Consider the following 5535-nt stretch of genomic DNA (forward strand, 5'->3'; position numbering starts at 1 on the left):
TGCTGTTGTTGTCACCACGGGAGTTGTTGTCGGTGTGGGAGTTGTTGTGGGTGCCGAAGTTGTTGTCGCTGCGAGGGTTGTTGTGGGTGCGGGAGTTGTTGTCGGTGCGGGAGTTGTTGTCGCTGCAAGGGTTGTTGTGGGTGCCGGAGTTGTTGTCGGTGCGGGAGTTGTTGTCGCTGCGAGGGTTGTTGTGGGTGCGGGAGTTGTTGTCGGTGTGGGAGTTGTTGTCGCTGCGAGGGTTGTTGTGGGTGCCGGAGTTGTTGTTGGAGCTGGTGTTGTTGTCGGTGTGGGAGTTGTTGTGGGTGTGGGAGTTGTTGTTGGCGCCGGAGTTGTTGTAGGTGCCACAGTTGTTGTAGGTGCCGCTGTTGTTGTCACCGCGGGAGTTGTTGTCGGTGTGGGAGTTGTCGTTGTTTGAGCTGTTGTTTGTGCCACTGAGAGAAGTTTTTACAAGAAACATTGGATGAGATTTCACCTTAACTTTAATTTTGTTGATCACTTGAACTTGTAACTGTATTTTAAAACTTTCAAAAGAATTGGATTTAAAATCAAACAACTTACCAATCAGAATCAGGAGAATCGATGCTATCTTTCCAACATCCATCTTTTTTTTTTTAATCTATAAAATAAACAATACAGAAACTTTTAAGACACATTATGTCAAAGTCTTTTGCGCTTCATTCATTACGTTTTAAATAAATGAAACAATATCTGCAGCAATAAACTTTTTTCTTTATTAATCTTTCGTTTTGTCTTTAAATTTTAAGAAATGATAATTAACTTAATTTCACTTGGAACAGTGGCTATAAATTATCTTTGGTACACACACAGTTCCCTTCACCAGCTGCAATGTAATTCAATGCAATACAATTTTAAAGAGAAACTATGTCTTCTTTTGTGTTTTTATAATTTAGTACTTATACTGACCCCTCGTGATCCTTCACACCTCACTGACAAATTTCCTCTCATTTACCATCTTCAATTTCTCATGTGTATTTCTCATGAAGATCTTATTCACGTTAGAGCTAATGGAACATACATGTGTAATTATACCTCAAGTACTTAGGTGCAACAATCTCTACTGTTCACAAGCATCAACCAGGCTAAGAGCAAAGTTCTGTTTTTTCTTTTTTATCTGTACTCAAATTCCATGAATGGGAAGGATGCAAAGACATCGCTGCAAGAACTGGTACTGTATCACATTTTTGACAACGATTTCTACTTATTCTTTCCTGCAGTGTGTTTGTACCCAAAACAGTGTATTTTTACCAAACTGTCCAAGGAAAGGTTACACTGACCATTATGATAGACACGCAGGAAACATCTTTGAATACAAATTTTAATTAGGGGAAAACTAAGATTTCAGTCAAAAGGTTGTAGCTGGATATCACAAATTAGTACAAAAAAAGTTATGTTAACTCAAAATATCACTACTTAGTGAAAATGATGTATCATTCAGATTGAGCTTCCTATATCCTGTTTCAAAAGCAACCATGTTTGCTCCTGGTCTGATGGAGCTGACTGAAACACCACAAAAAAGAATTAAACTCCCTCCTGAAACAGAAATGCCTGAACATTTCTTGAATTTGATAATAAACATATTGATATCTGTGACATGCAAACCTTAAATGTTATGTGACAGTCTACATCCATTAAGGTCTTTATTTTGGATCAGAAAAAAAAGGCAAATTATGTGTTATTACATTATAATCGCCTTTCTCAATTATGTGACACCTGTATGTCCATTCCTTACGGCCGCCCCTGAACGCATCAGATGTAATACACAATGTTCCAAACGAGGCTAAATATTAGCGGAGTTTTGGTGATGGAAGCTGAGCTTGAATATGGATACAATCCGACTCTCTGGCTTAAAAGCTAACATCTTGAAGAATTTTGCTACTTCTTCCACCCAACTCAGAAAGAGCAAAGTGAATCATGAGCCAAACTGCACCTTCTGGGTGCGCGGCATAAAATGAATTGGTAGATGAACCAATGTAACATTTATTCATTTAAGTTTATTTTAGCTTTTGCTTAAATTGACCCTTGCTCAATATGAGCACAAAAGAGATTAAATTGCCTCCTGAACTGTCGCAAACAATCCCCCTTTCAGTTTGTATGGACCTATGTCCTGACAGTAATATCAATAGATTTAAGAATGTACTTACCCAAATGATAATATATAAGATGAAAAGTTATGAATTCCTCCCCTATTTCTGCTCTCAATGTTTTAAACTCTTTCAGTGTCTCATAAGTTAGTCCAGGTCACATCTGTCACAGTGCAAACCTTTTACCTTATGTGACAGCCCAACTCTATGAAGGCCTTTATAATGAAACGGAATGAATGTTAATGACGTAGCAGTTAATCTGTCAGTTCCTTGGCACAATATCATAAGTTACTCCCTTCTTTTGACCTGTGAATTTCTGGTGCATATGAATGTTGAAAGAAGTTCTACCAGTATGACAGTAAAACAAAGCTATAAATAAAGAGTAGTGACGCAGCAATGGAGCAGATATTACCATGTTAAATGTCAGCTATTTTTAGAACGTTTTAAGATTACACAATGTTTATTAATGCCATCATTTTATGTTCATACTGGCCAAAATATTGAAATATGTTGAAAAAAAAGTAAGATTATTTGTTACTATAACACACTTTTTCAGTCCTTCCCATGGGTATATAAGATTAATTCTTAATATTATTATCTGAATTAACACCCCTTGTACTGGATGAATAACATAAAATTGATTGATGGATCAACCAAAGTATAACTACATTTTTTTACTTTTGCTAAAGTTGAATCTTGTCCGGGGCTGCACGGTGGTGTAGTGGCTAGCACTGTCGCCTCACAGCAAGAGGGCTGCGGGTTCGATTCCCTGTCGGAGCGGTCCTTCTGTGTGGAGTTTGCATGTTCTCCCCGTGGCAGCGTGGGTTCTCTCCGGGCTCTCCGGCTTCCTCCCACAGTCCAAAGACATGCTGCAGGTTAATTGATCTCTAAATGTCCCATAGGTGTGAATGTGAGAGTGAATGGTTGTATGTCCCTACATGTGCCCTCGATGGACTGGCGGCCTGTCCAGGGTGTCCCCTGCCTTCGCCCTATGTCAGCTGGGATAGGCTCCAGCACCCCCGCGACCCTAATGAGGATAAGCGGTATTGAAAATGGATGGATGGATGGATGGATGAATCTTGTCCATTATGAGTCAGTGAGCTTCCAGCTGTAGGTAGTAAGTAGCTCGCTTACAGTGTTTGCTCCAATTTTGATGGTGCTGTCAAAAAAGGTTTAAACTCTCTCCTGAACACACAATCCACTAAATGATAGAAGATAATTACTCTTATTTATAATTTGACCTTCATCTTGCCTCTCAAAAGATGACAGGGAGCTAACTCCTCTAGCTCTATGGATCATCCTCCTTAGTTATATAAAGACCTAATAATGTATTTAATTATAATAAAAATAGTTTTTAATGATTTCAGTATCTTTTAATTCAGTCCATGTCACATCCATCATATTGCAAATCTTTCACCTTATGTGACACATTAATACACACTTTTACATTGAAATTGAATGAATGCTAATGACATAATTCATACATGATATCTTTTTTTAGAAAGAACCTCGAAATGAACAAATGACAGGATACAGATGATCTGTTGTCAGTTTATTGGCTCAGTATAATGGAACTCCCTCCCATCTTTTGTTCTGCATTATTTGCATTCCTCCTGCGTGAATGGAGAAAGAAGTTTCACCAGTGTGGAACTAAGCCTCGTTTAAAAAATAAATTTTCATTATCCGTTATGAACCCAATATCATGACATGAAACATGGCTCCATAGTAATTCATAGATAATGAATTTAAAATGTGGTTCTTTAAAGAGCGGAAAAGGCTTCGAGGGAAGCAAACGGCTTTGAAAGGCCTCCCTTTGCTCTGACTATAAACTGTGAAAAAGTCTTCTTGATGTCGTTCATAGTTCTCACGATCTCCCACTAATTTATGATCTGCGGCGGCGGTTAAATAGTCATTTTTGGTTAGGAAGGTTCCTAACTGAGTGAAATGACCCGGAAGTATCTAAGTGGCCGCCATGATAAGTGCTGGTCGAATTCTCTAATTGCAAAAGAAAGGAGCTTCAAGGCTTCCTTATTTAGCTCCTTTATTATAGGAAACATTGGACATTCATTTATGAAAGGAAAGGAGATAATGCCGCCCCACAATTCCTTGCGGCGGCATAATGTAATATTTAGAATGAAACTATATAAATTCTGTTTTGGACATGTGTTAATTTCAGAAGATACTTGTTATATACATTTTTTATAATTACTTTTTTGTAGCCAATACTTCTCCTGTTAATTAACCATTTAGGTGATCCATACAAAGCTACTGGCAAGTGGTTTCATGCAGCTGAACAGGTCTTACCAGCCAGCAGGTGAAGTATTCCAATGCCGAGTGTTGGGGTGAGGCTTCGGCAGAGGCAAGCACAGAACCCAGTCAGGCCTGCCAACACCACCAGACCCAAAGACACCAGTGGGAGCAGAAACTGGCTCCTCCACAAATCTATGCAGACATGCACACAGACATAGAAAGGTATGGGTCTGTGGGCTTCAGTCACTACGGGATTCATTTACTCACCTTATGTATGACAGAGGAACCAGCCCTGATGGGGGAAATGTATCATTCAACATCCCATTCAACATCCCATAATGATCATAATTAATGCACTACTATGCAGAGTGTCCACTGTTCCTAAATGCTTTGTATGGGTGAAAAGTAGATGTCAAATTTCTTGTATGTACATGTACGTATATTATTATTGTAATAAAGTTTTCTGAAGTTTAAGGGCTTTGTGACTGAACTTAAACTTGTCCTCTCCACTGTTATGGTTGCCTGGTTCTTTATACCTGGGAGTGAACTGCTGCGATAGAGTGAAGCTTCGGCACTTGTTAGGGAATGTACGGCCTTCTACATGGAGAGTTTCGTCTGCCATGAGGTCCGTCAACAAAATTGAGCGGAATACAATAACAATTTTATAAAAAATGTATATAAAAAGTACAGCAACAACACAATTACAAATTGAATCACAACAATAACTACACAACATATATCCTATGGGACAGAGATCCAGTGCCCGGCCCCAGGCAGACCGGCGTAGATCGTTTTACCTGCCCGGCAGTCGGCACAAAGAGATCTCCTGATCTTCCACATTTTCCAGCTTTGTAAGCTTAAAGTCAAGCCCCCCTTCATCCTCTTCCAGTCCATCGATTGGACAAGACCTCGTTCTGTTGTTATTTCTCTTTCTCCATGTTAGGTGTCAGTCAACCCAACCCCTGTCCACATTCCTGAGCAGTCCTCAGGCCTCAGTGCGTCCAGCATCATCTTGGTATCTGAAAGAGCATTTACGACTCACTCCATGTACATTAATACTTGTGTGTATTTTCTACCTTCTGTGGGCTACTGCAGCAGATAAACAGAGCACCCTTCATAGTTGATATTGTACTTGTGTCTGTCCTGCTAGGACGACAAACTACCAGACAAGCTTTGGTTTGAA

The 5535-nt window shown here is 39.5% G+C and overlaps 1 long non-coding RNA gene across 1 annotated transcript; it reads right to left on the reverse strand.

The window, feature by feature from the left end:
- Positions 1–322: 322 nt before the first annotated feature.
- Positions 323–2372, reverse strand: LOC117747958. Its single transcript, XR_004611510.1, has 3 exons — positions 2163–2372; positions 559–616; positions 323–431 (listed from the first exon to the last, which is right to left on the reverse strand). It is a non-coding gene; the product is annotated as an uncharacterized LOC117747958 (long non-coding RNA).
- Between the last annotated feature and the right edge of the window lie 3163 nt (positions 2373–5535).

This window comes from Cyclopterus lumpus, chromosome 18, assembly GCF_009769545.1.
Source record: "Cyclopterus lumpus isolate fCycLum1 chromosome 18, fCycLum1.pri, whole genome shotgun sequence".
NCBI lineage: Eukaryota > Metazoa > Chordata > Actinopteri > Perciformes > Cyclopteridae > Cyclopterus > Cyclopterus lumpus.